Source organism: Musca autumnalis, unplaced genomic scaffold (assembly GCF_047663935.1).
Source record: "Musca autumnalis isolate F117 unplaced genomic scaffold, ASM4766393v1 scaffold_4, whole genome shotgun sequence".
Taxonomy (NCBI): domain Eukaryota; kingdom Metazoa; phylum Arthropoda; class Insecta; order Diptera; family Muscidae; genus Musca; species Musca autumnalis.
The window spans coordinates 129,696,949-129,713,848 of record NW_027411977.1 but is presented as its reverse complement, the minus strand read 5'-3'; the positions used below and the strand labels follow the sequence as shown (position 1 = coordinate 129,713,848).

At 33.8% G+C, this 16,900-nt stretch overlaps 1 protein-coding gene across 1 annotated transcript in view; it reads left to right on the top strand.

Annotated features, from left to right (window-relative positions):
• Or67d (Odorant receptor 67d) overlaps positions 1 to 16,900 on the top strand; it is a 141,008-nt gene that overhangs the window by 42,125 nt on the left and 81,983 nt on the right. The gene's annotated exons all lie outside the window — the stretch shown is intronic.

Here is a 16,900-nt window from a genome sequence, read left to right as displayed (position 1 = left end):
GCATTAAGTTCGGCCATCCACCACGAACTGTATTGAAGAAAATAGGAACAATTAGTTTCCATTTCCTTTTATTCCTTGCATTATTACCTCATAATGTTCATTTTAAAAATGCTCATTAGGGGTACAACTTTTTTGCAATTTTTATACCCTACACCACACAGTGGTAAGGGGTATTATGTCTTTGTGCATTTGTATGTAACATACAAAAGGAAACGAAATAGACCCATAGTTCCTTTTGGGGATATACATATAATCACTTTCTGTGTCGATTTATGCATGTCCGTCCGTCTGTCTGTCTGTCTGTCTGTCTGTCCGTCTGTCCATGTATTTTTGTTCGCAACGTACAGGTCGCATTTTTTGTCCGATTCAGCTGAATATTGGGGACTACAACTTTTTTAGCCATAGGAAGAACGCTATTGCTTTTGGTGAAAATCGGTTCAGATTTGGATATAGCTCCCATATATATTTTCGCCCGATTTCACGTATTTGCTGCACCAAACACGCTATATGCGTCCAATTTCGATGAAATTTGGAATGTGTGACTGAATTTGGTGGAAAACTAATTGTGCCAAATTATATCGAAATCGGTTCAGATTTGGATATAGCTCCCATATATATTTTCGGCCGATTTCACGTATTTTGTGTACCACACACGCTATATATGTCCGATTTTGATGAAATTTGGAATGTGTGACTGAATGCAAAAATAAATGTGCCAAATTATATCGAAATCGGTTCAGATTTGGATATAGCTCCCATATATATGTTCGCTCGATTTCAGGTATGTGCTGCACCAATCACGCTATATACGTCCGATTTTAATGAAATTTGGAATGTTTGATTGAATTTTGTCTAGAAATAAGTGTGCCAAATTATATAGAAATCGGGTCAGATTTGGATATAGCTCCCATATATATTTTCGGCCGATTTCACGTATTTTCTGTACCAAACACGCTATATATTTCCGATTTCGATGAAATTTGGAATGTGTCACTGAATTCAGTCTAAAAATAAATGCGCCAAATTATATCAAAATCGGTTCAGATTTGGATATAGCACCCATATATATTTTCGGCCGATTTCGCGTATTTGCTGCTCCAAACACGCTATATAAGTCCGATTTCAATGATATTTGGAATGTGTGACTGAATTCGGTCTGGAAATAAATGTGCCAAATTATATCAAAATCGGTTTAGATCTGGATATAGCTCCGATTTATATTTTACATATTCACAGTGGTGTAGGGTATCATATAGTCGGCCCCGCCCGACTTTGATCCTTTCCTTACTGGTTGAAAATATCAAAAATACCACCGCATTGGAGTTTAGTAATGCATTGTTTAATTTTATTAGTTACTAGCTGAACCCGGTGCGATTTGCTGCTCCGACTACGATAAAATATAATGGATTAAAAGGTTTTTAATATTTTAACGAATAAATATAGGAGATATGAAGGCGTTATATACCTATTCAGGGTTGTTATGGAGCTACTATTGTATTTTTGTATGTTTCAGGAGGTAACACTCCTCCGAAAGCCTTTCCGCCTATAAGTATTCCTAATGATTTAGATATATCATAATAAAACATAAATCGTAAGAAGTCTCTCAAAGACATGATACTTAATAGCTGTAGCCTTGGTCAATTCCTTCCCGACTATAAGTACTTCTCTAAATAATGATGACTTTTACTGACTGCTAAGTCTTCAAAATTTCATTGAAATTGAACGAAATCTGAACCGATTTCGATATAATTTGGAACATCTATTTCTAGACCAAGTTCTTTAACACATTCCAAATTTCAGCGAAATTGGACATATATAGCGTGCTTGGTGCATAAAATACAGGAAATCGGCCGAAAATATATATGGGAGCTATATTCAAATCTGAACCGGTCTCTATATAAGCACATTTATTTCTGGAACAAATTCCGTCAGACCCTCCAAATTTTAGCGAAATTGAACAAATATAGCGTGTTTGGTGCATCAAAGTTGGAAAATCGGCCGAAAATATATATTGGAGCTATATCCAAATCTGAACCGTTTTCGATATAATTCGGCACATTATGCCTAGACCAAATTCCGCTACACATTCCAAATTTCAGCGAAATTGGACATATATAGCGTGTTTGGTGCATCAAATGCGGAAAATCGGCCGAAAATATATATGGGAGCTATATTCCTATATGAACCGATCTCGATATAATTTGTCAAATTTATTTTTAGACCAAATCCCGTCTCTCATTCCAAATTTAATTGAAATTGAACATACATAACGTGTTTTGTGCATAAAATACAGAAAATCAGCCAAAATTATATATGGGAGCTATATTCAAATCTGAACCGATTTTGATATAATTTGTCCCATTTATTTCTAGAACAAATTCCCTCAGACATCCCAAATTTCAGCGACATTGGACACATATAGCGTGTTTGATGCATCAAATACAGAAAATCGGCCGAATATATATATAGGAGCAATATCCAAATTTGAACCGATTTCGATATAATTTGGCACATTTATGTCTAGACCAAATCCCGTTACGCATTCCAAATTTCAGCGAAATTGGACATATATAGCGAGTTTGGTGGATAAAATGCAGGAAATCGGCCGAAAATGTATACAGGAGCTATATCCAAATATGAGCCGATTTCGATATAATTTGGCACATTTATTTCTAGACCAAGTTCTGTAACACATTCCAAATTTCAGCGAAATTGGACATATATAGCGTGCTTGGTGCGTAAAATACAGGAAATCGGCCGAAAATATATTTGGGATCTATATCCAAATCTGAGCTGATTTCGATATAATTTGGCACATTTATTTCTAGACCAAGTTCTGTAACACATCCCAATTTTCAGCGAATTTGGACATATATAGCGTGTGTGGTGCATCAAATGCGGAAAATCGGCCGAAAATATATATGGGAGCTACATCCAAATCTGAACCGATTTCGATATAATTTGCACATGTACTTCTAGACCAAGTTCAGTCACACGCTACAAATTTTATTAAAATTGGATATAAATAGCGTGTTTGGTGCCTCAAATACATGAAATCGTCAGAAAATTTATATAGGAGCTATATCCAAATCTGAACCGATTTCGATATAAATTGGCACATATATTTCTAGACCAATATCCATCACACATTCTAGATTTCAGCGAAGTTGGACATATATAGCGTGTTTGGTACATAAAATAAGGAAGTCGGCCGAAAATATATGTGTGTGGGAGCTATATCCAAATCTAAACCGATTTTGATATAATTTGGCACGTTTATTTCCAGACCAAGTTCCGTCACATATTCTAAATTTCATTGAAATTGGACATAAATAGCATGTTTGGTACATAAAATAAGGAAATCGGCCTAAAATTTATGTATGTGGGAGCTATATACAAATCTGAACCGATTTGGATATATTTTGGTAAATTTATTTCTACATCAAATTCCGTTACACATACAAAATTTGGAGATTGTATCTGTAATAGTTCATAGTTCTAAAGATATTTGCATACAAAATATAAATTTTTTGGAGGTACCTCCGGTTTTTATGCTTTATCTCCAGACCAACGCGAAATTTCAAAAAATGATATAGCCTATTTTCATTCCAGGCCATGTAGCAATGTACCCTAAAAGTTTCAGTAAGATCTGTTCAGCGGTTTTCGAGTCTATAAGGCACAAACAAACAAACGTACAAACAAATTTCAATTTTATATATATAGATAACTAGCTAAACCCGGTGCGCTTCGCTACTCCGACTAAGATAAAATATAGTGGAATGCTATAATTATATTAACTTTCTTTATATTTTAACGTACAAATATAGGAGATTTTTGTATGTTTCAGTGGGTAACACTGCTCCTAAAGCTTATAATCCTACACTATTAATTTCTCTTTATTTCTACAGATTGGATTTAGATTTAACTGACTGAATTAATTTAAGAATAGAACCAGGTTTGAAAACCTTAAGTTTGAGGATAGTAATTTATTTTATATGTACAGGGGACTTATTTTTTCCAGGTCATATACATATTAACATATTGTAATATCTTAAATTACTCTTAGGACTACTCCCACTTCTATTTATAATTTTTACTCAAATAATGATGATATATCTATCATAATAAAAAAATATTCTTAAGAAGTCAAATATATGACATTTAATAATTGTAAACGTGGTCTATTCCTTCCCAGCTATATGTACATCTGTATATAATGATGACTTCTACTGACTTCTGAGTTTCTTCAAAATTTCATTGAAATTGGACAACATGATTGAAAACATGAAATCGACCGAAAATATATATGAGAGCCATATTCCGATATGAACCGATCTCGATATAATTTGGTACATTTCATTTTAGACCAAATCCCGTCTCACATTCCAAATTTCATTGAAATTTCGTGTTTGGTGCATAAAATACAGGAAATCAGCGAAATTGGACATATATAGCGTGTTTGGTGCATCAAAAACAGGAAATCGGCCGAAAATATATATGGGAGCTATATTCAAATCTGAACCGATTTTGATATAAATTGGCACATTTATGTCTAGACCAAATTCCGTCACACATTCCAAAATACAGCGAAATTGGACATATATAGCGTGTTTGGCGTATCAAATACATGAAATAAGCCTAAAATATATATGGGAGCTATATCCAAATCTGAACCGATTTCGAAATAATTCGGCACATTTATGTCTAGAACAAATTCCGTTACACATTCCATCAAATGTGGAAAATCGGCCGAAAATATATATTGGAGCTATATCCAATTCTGAACCGATTTCGAAATAATTCGGCACATTTATGTCTAGACCAAATTCCGTTACACATTCCAAATTTCAGCGAATTTGGACATATATAGCGTGTTTGGTGCATCAAATGCGGAAAATCGGCCGAAAATGTATATGGGAGCTACATCCAAATCTGAACCAATTTCGATATAATTTGGCACATGTATTTCTAGACCAAGTTAAGTCGCACGTTCCAAATTTTATTGAAATTGGATATCAATAGCGTGTTTGGTGCCTCAAATACATGAAATCGGCAGAAAATATATATAGAAGCTATATCCAAATCTGAACCGATTTCGATATAAATTGGCACATATGTTTCTAGGCCAATATCCATCACATATTCTAAATTTCAGCGAAATTGGACATATATAGCGTGTTTGGTGCATAAAATAAGGAAATCGGCCGAAAATATATATTGGAGCTATATCCAAATCTGAACCGATTTCGAAATAATTAGGCACATTTATGTCTAGACCAAATTCCGTTACATATTCCAAATTTCAGGGAAATTGGACATATATATCGTGTTTGGTGCATCAAATGCGGAAAATCGGCCGAAAATATATATGGGAGCTATATCCAAATCTAAACCGATTTCGATATTATTTGGCACATTTATTTCTAGACCATGTTCTATAACACATTCCAAATTTCAGCAAATTTGGACATATATAGCGTGTTTGGTGCATGAAATTCGGAAAATCGGCAGAAAATATATATAGGAGCTATATCCAAATCTGAACCGATTTCGATATAAATTGGCACATATGTTTCTAGGCCAATATCCATCACACATTCTGAATTTCAGCGAAATTGGACATATATAGCGTGTTTGGTGCAGAAAATAAGGAAATCGGCCGAAAATATATGTAGATGGGAGCTATATCCAAATCTGAACCAATCTCGATATAATTTGGCACATTTATTTCTAGAACAAATTCCGTCAGACATTCAAAATGTCAGCGAAATTGGACATATATAGCATGTTTGGTACATAAAATAAGGAAATCGGCCGAAAATATATGTATGTGGGAGCTATATCCAAATGTGAACCGATTTGAATATAATTTTATAAATTTATTTGTACGTCAAATTCCGTCACACATACAAAATTTGGAGATTGTATCGGTAAGGTTCTAAAGATATTTGCATACAAAAACTAAATTTTTTGGAGGTACCTCCGGTTTTGATGCTATATCAAAAAATTATATAGCCTATTTTCATTCCAGGCCATGTAGCAATGTACCCTAACAATTTCAATAAGATCTGTTCAGCGGTTTTCGAGTCTATAAGGCACAAACAAACAAACAAACGTACAAACAAATTTCAATTTTATATATATAGATGACATATACGCTTTTCATAATAACTTATTAACAGTTTTAATCTAACTTAAAATCAATATCAAACCATTCTGTACCAATTTGTTATCAAATCGCGATATTTCTGAGCATTTAATGCAACTTTGACATCATTGCAATTTTTTGTTTTTGTTTTAAACTCGCGAATTTTATGTTTATATTTCTTGTACCTATCGGACAAGAGAATATGTGGTCATTTGCAATGAATTCGCGGAAGTTACAGACTGTTTTTAATGACTTTGCCTGTAAGAATCGTATTTGTTTTCTATAAATATTTATTCAAACAAAGCAAATTAAGATTTTTAAATAGGAAAAATATCAAAAGGGCTTTAGTAATCGCAGTCGGTGATGTGGTATCCGATGGAATTGCAATTTTCGAATTTCGAAAAAAGTTGAGTTGTGCTGATTTGTGCTAGGTTTGTGCCCATTTGTGCCGAAAATTTTTTTCGAGATTCGAAAAAATTGCTGAGATATTCGACAAAACATTTTTTTCGAAAAAATGTTGCCAGAATTGCAATTTTCGAATTTCGAAAAAATTTAAGTTGTGCTGACTTGTGCTCAGCTTGTGCTCTTTTGTGCCGCAAAATTTTTGTCGATATCTCGTACCATTTTCGAAAAAACCGATATTTTCGAATACATGACAGAATTGCAATTTTCGTATTTCGAAAAAACAAAAGTTGTGCTGAATTGCGCTCATTTGTGCCGCAAAAATTTTTTCGATATCTCCTACCATTTTCGAAAAAAACCGATACTTTCGAAAATACCAATTAATTGCAATCTTCGAATTTCGAAAAAACAAAAGTTGTGCTGAATTCTACTCAATTTGTGCCAACTTTTGCCGTTTAAATTTTTTCAATATCTGTTTTTTCAAAATAGTCTGGCTTAATCCCATTGTTGTTGTTTTAATATTTTAAAACAACTATTTTATTAGTGGAAAAGATTTGGCATTGTTCGCCAAGGGGTAAGGCAGGGAATACTATAGTTTCGATCCACGCCACTGGATCTCATCAGTTCCCTTGTTTCTTGTTTGTGGATATTCTCCACCGAAGTTATTTTTCAATAACTTCTTCAACAAGAAACTTTTTATACCCAAACATCAATCGTCAGCTCGAAGTATAAAGGTAAGCAAAGAAAAAGTTCAATGAGAAGCTTTTCCTTGGCAACCTCATACAACTCCGACGAAAGTGTCTGCGAAAACAATTCAAACCTCTTCCACTTGTATGTGTCGTCGAATTTCGACAAATGCACACACCAAAATTTGGTTGGTCTGCTTTACAGCAAAAACAACACACGTCGTGCCAGTGTCTTCAATTTGAAGCATTGTGGCGTTTTTTTTTTTATTGGGATAGCGTCTGCAATTTTGTTTTTTCAAAATAGTCTGGCTTAATCCAGTGGCGTGGATCGAAACTATAGTATTCCCTGCCTTACCCCTTGGCGAACAATGCCAAATCTTTTCCACTAATAAAATAGTTGTTTTAAAATATTAAAACAACAACAATGGGATTAAGCCAGACTATTTTGAAAAAACAAAATTGCAAACGCTATCCCAATAAAAAAACGCCACAATGCTTCAAATTGAAGACACTGGCACGACGTGTGTTGTTTTTGCTGTAAAGCAGACCAACCAAATTTTGGTGTGTGCATTTGTCGAAATTCGACGACACATACAAGTGGAAGAGGTTTGAATTGTTTTCGCAGACACTTTCGTCGGAGTTGTATGAGGTTGCCAAGGAAAAGCTTCTCATTGAACTTTTTCTTTGCTTACCTTTATACTTCGAGCTGACGATTGATGTTTGGGTATAAAAAGTTTCTTGTTGAAGAAGTTATTGAAAAATAACTTCGGTGGAGAATATCCACAAACAAGAAACAAGGGAACTGATGAGATCCAGTGGCGTGGATCGAAACTATAGTATTCCCTGCCTTACCCCTTGGCGAACAATGCCAAATCTTTTCCACTAATAAAACAGTTGTTTTAAAATATTAAAACAACAACAATGGGATTAAGCCAGACTATTTAGAAAAAAACAAAATTGCAGACGCTATCCCAATAAAAAAAAACGCCACAATGCTTCAAATTTTTTCAATATCTCTAACCGTTTTCAAGATATATGGTCTGTTCCAGAACTGCAAGAATCTACTAATTTTTTTTTTCTGATAACATAAAGGAAACATTTTTATCGTAGTAAAAAATAGTAGATTCTTCTGGAACACACATATAGTAATTTCGAAAAACCAGTATTTTGTATGAAAAATCACTGTAATTTCTGCAATAATGCAAATATCGAGATGAAGTTTTTGTGTTGAGTTCGACTCGCTGAGCACAATTTTTCGTCCATGCATTGGAAATTTCCAACTTTACTCGTTACTCGCTGAAACTGAAAAAATCCTATCACTTCCGTTTAAATAGGAATTTTTTAATTCTGTAAATTGTGCTGGATTGTGTTCGTCTAGCACACACTTTTCGCTTTACATTGCAAATTTCCATCTCTACTCGTTAAAATCGCAAATAATTTTTTTCAACGAGAAATCACTTTTTGCAAAAATGCAAATATCAAGATGATGTTTTTTGTGCTGAGTTGGATTTACCGAGCACCATTTTTCATCCATACATTGGAAATTTCCAACTTTACTCGTTACTCGCTGAAACTGAAAAAATCCTTATCACTTCCGCAAAAAAAATAATTTTTTAATTTTGTAAATTGCGTTGAATTGTCCTCGTCTAGCGCACACTTTTCGCCTCACATTGCAAAATTCCATCTCTAATCCTTACTCGTTAAAATAGCAGGACAATTCAGCGCAATTTACAAAATTAAAAAATTATTTTTTTTTCGGAAGTGATAAGGATTTTTTCAGTTTCAGTGAGTAACGAGTAAAGTTGGAAATTTCCAATGTATGGATGAAAAATTGTGCTCGGTGAATCCAACTCAGCACAAAAAAGGTCATCTTGATATTTGCATTTTTGCAAAAATTACAATGATTTAAATTGATGGAAGAAGACAATTTAACCAAAAAACGAAGAAAATGAGTACAGTGAGACATTTTAGTGTTTGTTAGATTTTTTTACATTTATAGGTTATGTCAGACGAAAATGTATATGCAGTGTGAACGAAAAAACTAAAAGTAGTTTGGAAAATGCGAAACATAAAGAGTGCGGTAGGGATAAAAAAAGTGAGATTGATGCTGGTGTAATATAGCCTTTATATTAGAACTTCGAACGAAGCAATCAAACAATGGCTATTTCGAGACAATCATGTTCTTTTATCTCATATTCAAGCGTCTAAAATGTGGACTCTACATATTATGTTTATTTTTCCTTCATCATTTTTCAAGCCGAAAATATAACATTAAACTCTCATAAGGCACGACCAAACAATGCAATATAGAATATCTAAACTAAAGAAATATTCGAAATATTATTTTTTACACATTTTGTACAAAAATGTCCTTTTTTCATTTTCCGACAGAAATATTTATGTATATGATGCCTATTTATGTACTTACATACAGGCGCAGCTCGTACAGACTTGGTGACTAAATATTACATACTCGTAGTGTACATAGTGTCAATAGGGAATATTCATTTCTGTTTACATTGCTTCTTCGTTGTTTTTTCGTCTTCTTTGTTCTGCAAGCTTCTTCATAAAATCCTCATCAAATTGAAACACTTTATTTAATATTGTGTGTGTGTGTGTGTGCGGTTGTTTGTTTTGTTAGCAGCGTTCACTAAAGTAAATTTGAACGTTGCGTGGGGAATTAAGCACGCACTTTGCCAAATAAATAAATAAGCACAGAGGAAATTTGATCCAGGGGGCAGCAGCAACAGTTGAAGTTACAGACATACAAGCACACTTGCAGTGTTTACTCAGCAAGTCCGACAAATAAATAAATATTAAATGTCGTATTGTACAAATGAAAATAAATAATTATTTCTTTATTGGTTTGGGGATTTTGTTATTTTCTCCCCGTTCCTAAAACTGAAAATGGAAAAGTAATTGCTGACATTAAGCCTGTGAATGTTTTATAATGTTTTGCTTTGGAAGTTGTCTTATTACGATTTTCGTGGTAATTGAGGCGAGGTGTTTTCTGTTATAGAAATCGAGGAAAACTAAAATAAACTGACATGGGTTTAATAGTTTCTAAACAATTAAATCTAAAATTTATTAAAAACAATATACAGTACTTGGGTTAAAAATTCCCAGTAACCAAAACACCAATTAAAACAAGTAATAAATCGTTAAGTTCGGCTAGACTGAATTTGTTTATAACTTCCACCATAAAATATTCTGTATCAAAATGGAATAGTTTTCTTTCTTGTCCACAATTTTAGGTAGGAATATATTGTGACCACGGATACCCCAAATGCCTAAATTGTGTCAAAAAATTTAGGTAAAGAAGTAAAAGAACTATTATAGTGCAGTCAAATTAGACATTGAAATAGCAAAACTTCCCACAAAGCTAATTTGGTGGAGAGCTAAGGTTTGCCAATAGAAGCAATGACATAAAAGTCCCCATCGAAGGTCAAAATTTAGGGATTTTTAGGGATTCGCATTTTTTCTGGAAAACAGTGTGTCTAATGACTAGAGCAAATATTGTAGACAGACAAATTCTCTACAAGTTTGGTCTTTACAATTTTTTTCCATGAAGGAACAATTCTTGAGATGTACCTACAGGCAAGAAATGTATTGCAAAAACCAAAATTGTAGAAAATTTCGTATTAATTGTTCGTTTATGGCAACAAATTATGTAAAAACTATACGGTTTTTTGTGCAAATCTCTTGCTATAGGTCCTTACAACAATATTCCTTCAAAAAACGCAAAGATTATTTGCGATTTATAACAAATACGGTCAAAATTAAGAATTAACTACTACTTGGGGGTGACAATAAAAGTATTGCAACGAGACAATCAGTACTATAAAACCATAAAATTTTTGCAAATTTTTGCGGTCATTATGCATTTTTTTGAATTTTGCGGCTAATAATAAACTAACAGTATTGAATGTAATAAAGTTCAGTGATAAAAAATGCCGTCATGAAGGGTCTTCAGACAGGTCAAAAACGCATGGGACCATATTAACAATAAACAATGATGAATCGGCCACTGGCAAGTATGTAAAGAATGAATATTTGACTCAATATGTATTGTAGGATAATGGAACAATGCAAAACAGTCCGATTTTGGCTTTGAGAACATCGAAATACCTCTGGAAAGTATATGGAACAAATTGACACCAGTGTAGTATTTTGAAACGACCTACGACAGAGCACTATTTCGTCTCTCAATGGTATTGATATGACTTAATTTTTACTAAGTGGATGGATATTATCCTCTGCTATCATAATAAATCCAAAAAATTGCGCCAAATCCAATGAAACCCATCAAATATGGAAATTAGACCGCTACTGGAGAAGCTGGAATACCGAATATTTGGGTACTATATTCCTTACCATGGAAAATAGTATGCGAAATTGGGTTTACGGATATAATAATGATTAGGAAGACATCCCCACTGACGTCATTAAAAAATATTTAATAGTCATTAGTCTGAAAGTCAGAAAAATCGATCCGGAAAGCTCAAACAAAGTCAATTACCACCATTCCAAAGACCAGATCATGACATGTTAATCTTATTTGTGTAAATTGCCGATGTAATATAACAACACAAAACTCTTAAATACGTCGGGCCAACATCCTGATATCAACCCTCATAAAATTGTTGGGTCCAATTTAACAAAAAGCTCCAAAAACATCCTCCAACGAAGGATCAAGATTTTCCCCAGTATCCTTAGAGTGGAACATACCGAGCCTTAATTTTTGGTTTAACTAAGCTCATTAATGCTCCAATGAATGTCCAAAGTCGACAGACAACTCATTAAGGAACAGACCTTTGGTAATTCTCGAAGAAACCATCGATTTGATAATTTTTGCAATACTTTTGGCATTTTCTTTATTTTTTGGACCTGTAGATGTCCACAGCCAACGAAACTGGGTAGAACCCATCGATTTGCATTCACTTTCCTGAAATAAAAAATCAATTTTGGGATTGGAAAGGTAGAAATTTGAGTTATCTTTACCATATTTCCTCTGTTTCGGACTCATAAACCTATCAAATGTAAATTTTTTGTAATTTTATTGTAGTATAGAAAATTTTGAACATAATTCAGTATAAAATTTTGACTTTATAAATTATTTCTACCCATTTCTTCATAAAAATATTTCTTGGAGCTATAAGCCTCGATTTTCATCAAATTTCAAGATCCTAATACAAATTTTTGCACAATAGTTTTTTGTTAAAGTATAAAATAGTTTTTTGTTAAAGTTTAAATAGTTTTTTGTTAAAGTTTACCACATCTAACAAAGGATTTGTGTAAATTCTTAGGGTGGTTCTATCCTGGTGAACCATTAAAAAAATGCTAAAATTTTGACATATTTTCATAAAGCGAGTAAAAAGTGCCGTTATAACGCATATTTGAAACATTTTAGGTATTGCAAATATCGGCTACTATATACTCTACATGTCCACAAAATTATAATTTACAATTCCTCTCCTTTCTTCAGATATAACGGTATTTGTAGACAAATATTGGCTGGTTCTATTCAGATGAACCGGAGTGTATAGCATGGGATAAAAATGTGGTTCTCTACACAGAACCCATTATATATTAGGCAGTAGGTCCGTTATCTAGCAAACACTTTATTGCAATTTACATCAGAGGAAAGGTCAGTAGTTTTTTTTCCATATGTAGGCTACATTGCGAATTAATCAAGGAATTGAAATATAGACCAAAAATAAAATTTTATATTTTTCATACAAAAGTAATGGTCCATTTCACCCGCTAAAGAATATCAGATCATCATTCAAAATTGTAGGCATCTTTTTCGACATATACTCTGATCTGAACCAGACCTCCATACAAAATTTCGTGACGATCGGTCCATAATTGCGGCCTGGAGCGTGTTTACAATTTATAATGGACAGACGGACGGACGGACACACATCCCAAAATCGCTTTATCTCGTCGAGATATGAAGATTGGTATACCACATTGGGGGTCTCCGACGAATATTTCGCGGTGTTACATGAATTTTGACCAAAACAAACTTATAATAACCTTTTCCACATTGTGGTATAGGGTATAATGAATGGAAATATAGCCGATTTTCTGTTTTGTGGATGTGCCACATTGTGCAATGGTATGCACACCCGCCTTGCACGCTGGTTCGATTAACCGGCCAGGCAAAATCAAATTTTCAATGGTGGCAAAATACGTCTCAGCAATGGTGGCGACATTTGCTCAGTACTTCAACCATGTAAAACACTTCTCTACAAGTGGTGTCTTAGGACACACCGTTCGGACTCGGCAATAAACTGTAGGTCCCATCATGGGCGTAGCCAGCTATGTGCAGGGGGGGGGGGGCAGCTGCCCCAACCCTAGATCCTTCAAACAAGTTTTGAAAAATTATACTGTTATAGAAAAGTGTAAAAATATGTAGATGTTCTGATGTACTATTTTTTATTTTATAACTGTATGCGTGACTAATATCTTTCGAATAAGATATACATATATTTTTTATATCTATCTATATATATAAAAAAGGATGATGTTAGTTACTACGCTTATAACTCAAGAACGGCTGAACAGATTTTGACAATTCGCACCAATTCGGAATGGTCTCATGGCAGAAAAGGATAAAACCTCAAAAAAATCGCGAAAATTCGCGAAAAATTTGCAAAAATATTTTTTCAATAAAGTCAATTTTTCCACAAATTTCTATCGAGCTTCGCGTTTGGAGTAAATCTTGGCACTTATTTGGACTGTTTTTGGCGAAAATTGTATTTGCACCTACTGTGAGGGTCCATTGTACGCCTTTGTCCATTTTTGAAAGTTGTATAGAATTTTTTATTCATAATCAAATCGATTTTCATTTATTTTCCAGCGTCTTTTTAGGAAATAACAGCGAAAATGGTTAAAAGGGCTTAGTTTAGAGTTTGTAAAGATTAGTGGTGGTTTCGGTCAGATACCGATTGAAAAGACTAAGATGATAATGCCAAAAGTTATTTCCACAGTTTTGAGGAAAAAGGTACAAATCCACAAAATTGGTGGGTTAATTGAAACATCAAGAGCTCCGAGGTAATTTCATTGGAAGTGAAGTTGTGGCATATATGTATACTTTTAAACCGTAGTTAAAAACATATTCGAAAGATAAACTTCCGATGTATGCGGTATAATATTTAAGCTGTACCAGATATATTTTGATACTGTTTAGATTCTGTCATGATACAAAAAAGGCAATTACAAACGGCCAAATACATACATATGTACATTGGTACTGTTGGTACACTGTATGTATATCTTTCGAAAAAAGGATGATATTCAAAATTAGAAAAAAAACAAGAAATCGGAGGTACTGGGGTTTTTTGGTCGAATTATCTGACAAATATTCTTTATCGGCGACATAAGTAGGTAAATACTTATTAATCGTTAATTAGTTTGTGATATTAATTTGACTATGTTATTTACGTCGAAATTAAATATAGGGTGACCAAGTAATCGACAACAGTCACGTGTTAGTGTGACAAGTCTTCAAGCATCCGAAACACAAAAAAACGGCAACTAATAGAATAGCTCTGTCCATGTTACCAGAGCCATTACATCTAATACCGAATTTGCAGTGCAAGTAGAATTCGGGAGATCACATTAAATAGAGAAGTCAGAAAAAATAAGTAAAAAGCGTGAGGTTCGGCCGAGCCGAACTTTTTATACCCTCCACCATAAAATATTCTGAACTAAAACGGAATAATTATATTCTTTCCTGTCCACAATTTTAGACGAAGATATTTTGTGACCTCTGATACCTAAATAAGGTAAAAAACATAAAAATGTATTCAATCGGTAAGGAACATTATATGGAAAATCAAGAGGTACAGTTATATAGGGGGCTATACCTAAACATGGACCTATGTTGACAGTTTTTGGTGGAGATATTTTGTGATAACTAGAAACCTCAACGGTAAAATTACAGGTAGTTTGATAAAAAATTTTAGCTAAAATACTCAAAATACCAAAAATCGGGAGGTACCGCTATATGGGGGCTATACCAAAACACGGACCTTGACTGTTTTTAGTGGATATACTTTGGGAACCACTGGGAACCCCAAACCTGAAATTACAGATAGTTCGGTCAAGAAATGTAATTAAAATCCACAAAATACAAAAAATCGGGAGGTACCGTTATATAGGGGCTCTACGGAAACATGGACCTATGTTGACAGTTTTTGGTGGAGATGCTTTGTGATTACTAGGAACCTCAACTGTCAAATTACAGGTAGCTCGGTTAGACATTTTAGCTAATTTCCTCAAAATACCGATAATCGGGAGGTACCGTTATATGGAGGCTATACCAAAACAAGGACCTATGTTGACGGTTTTTGGTGGAGATGTTTTGTGACCACTGGGAACCACAAACTTGAAATTACAGGTAGTTCGGTCAAAAAATGTAGTTAAAATCCCCAAAATACCGAATATCGGGAGGTAGCGTTATATGGAGGCTATACCAACAAGTGTTCCGATATAACCCATTTTCGAACTTGCCCTACCTATGGAAAAAAGACGCTCGGGTGCACAAATATAGCACTCCAGCTCAATTATTGGCTAGATCGTCATGGCTATATCGTCTTAGAATTTTATCCTGATCAAGAATATATGTGCAAATGATTAGTTCGATGTGTTACAAACAGAAAAACAAACTAAATATACCCTCCATACTATGGTGAAGGGTATAAAAACAGACGAAGGTGATTACCTGATAACGATCGGATCAAAATGGGTAAATAGGTTAAAATGGGTTAATTGATTAAAACGCAAATTTAAATAAGCGCTATATTCAGCATTAAATTCAAATTCATATTCAATTGCTTTAGTGAAATATCGTGTTCAATGGTGGAAACAAGAATTGCAGAAAACCATCGATTATGAAACGAGTAGGGCGTTATGAAATTATTTTGCTTCAACTGCGCTACCAAATATTTTTATTTACATCGCAAAACGTGTTATTTGCTTAAAAATATATCTTAGTCCCGATTTAGAGTTACCTAATTTTTTTTCGCGGCTATTGTCAGTTTACAGAAGAGAGAGTGTCGAGGAAAATAGAAACACTTTGCCTCTCAGTACCTTCTGTCTTCGTCAAACTGACAATTGTCGAAAGTACAATTGTCTAATGTGCATCTTCAAAGATCGTCCTAAACAGTTCAAAACAAAGAAATATTTGCCATTGAACAAGGTGATAGCAATAATAGTATTATAGGTTTGAACCAAAGCCGTAAAGTTATGTACCTAACAAACTGCGAGACGAAGTTCGCCGGGTCCCCTAGTGGTTAATAAAACCATTTGTTAACCACTTTTAAAAAAATATAGCTTATGGTTATATAGTTATGATGATTGAAGTGGAAAAAACCGCATAAAACAGGAAAATGCTTTTCCTCGAGCTCTAGGCTACTTAGAAGATACCAAACAGTCTAATTTATTTCTTATTTTATAATATGTAATTTATTATTTGCAAGTAAGCTTTCGAAAATTGGAAAACTCAATGAATTCGGCTGAAAAATAAATGAGATATGTAATTTTTATACCCACCACCATAGTATGGAGGGTATATAAAATCGGTTTTTCCGTTTGTGACGCGTAGAAATACTTATTTGCAACCCTATAAAGTATACATATTTGTGATCAGAATAAA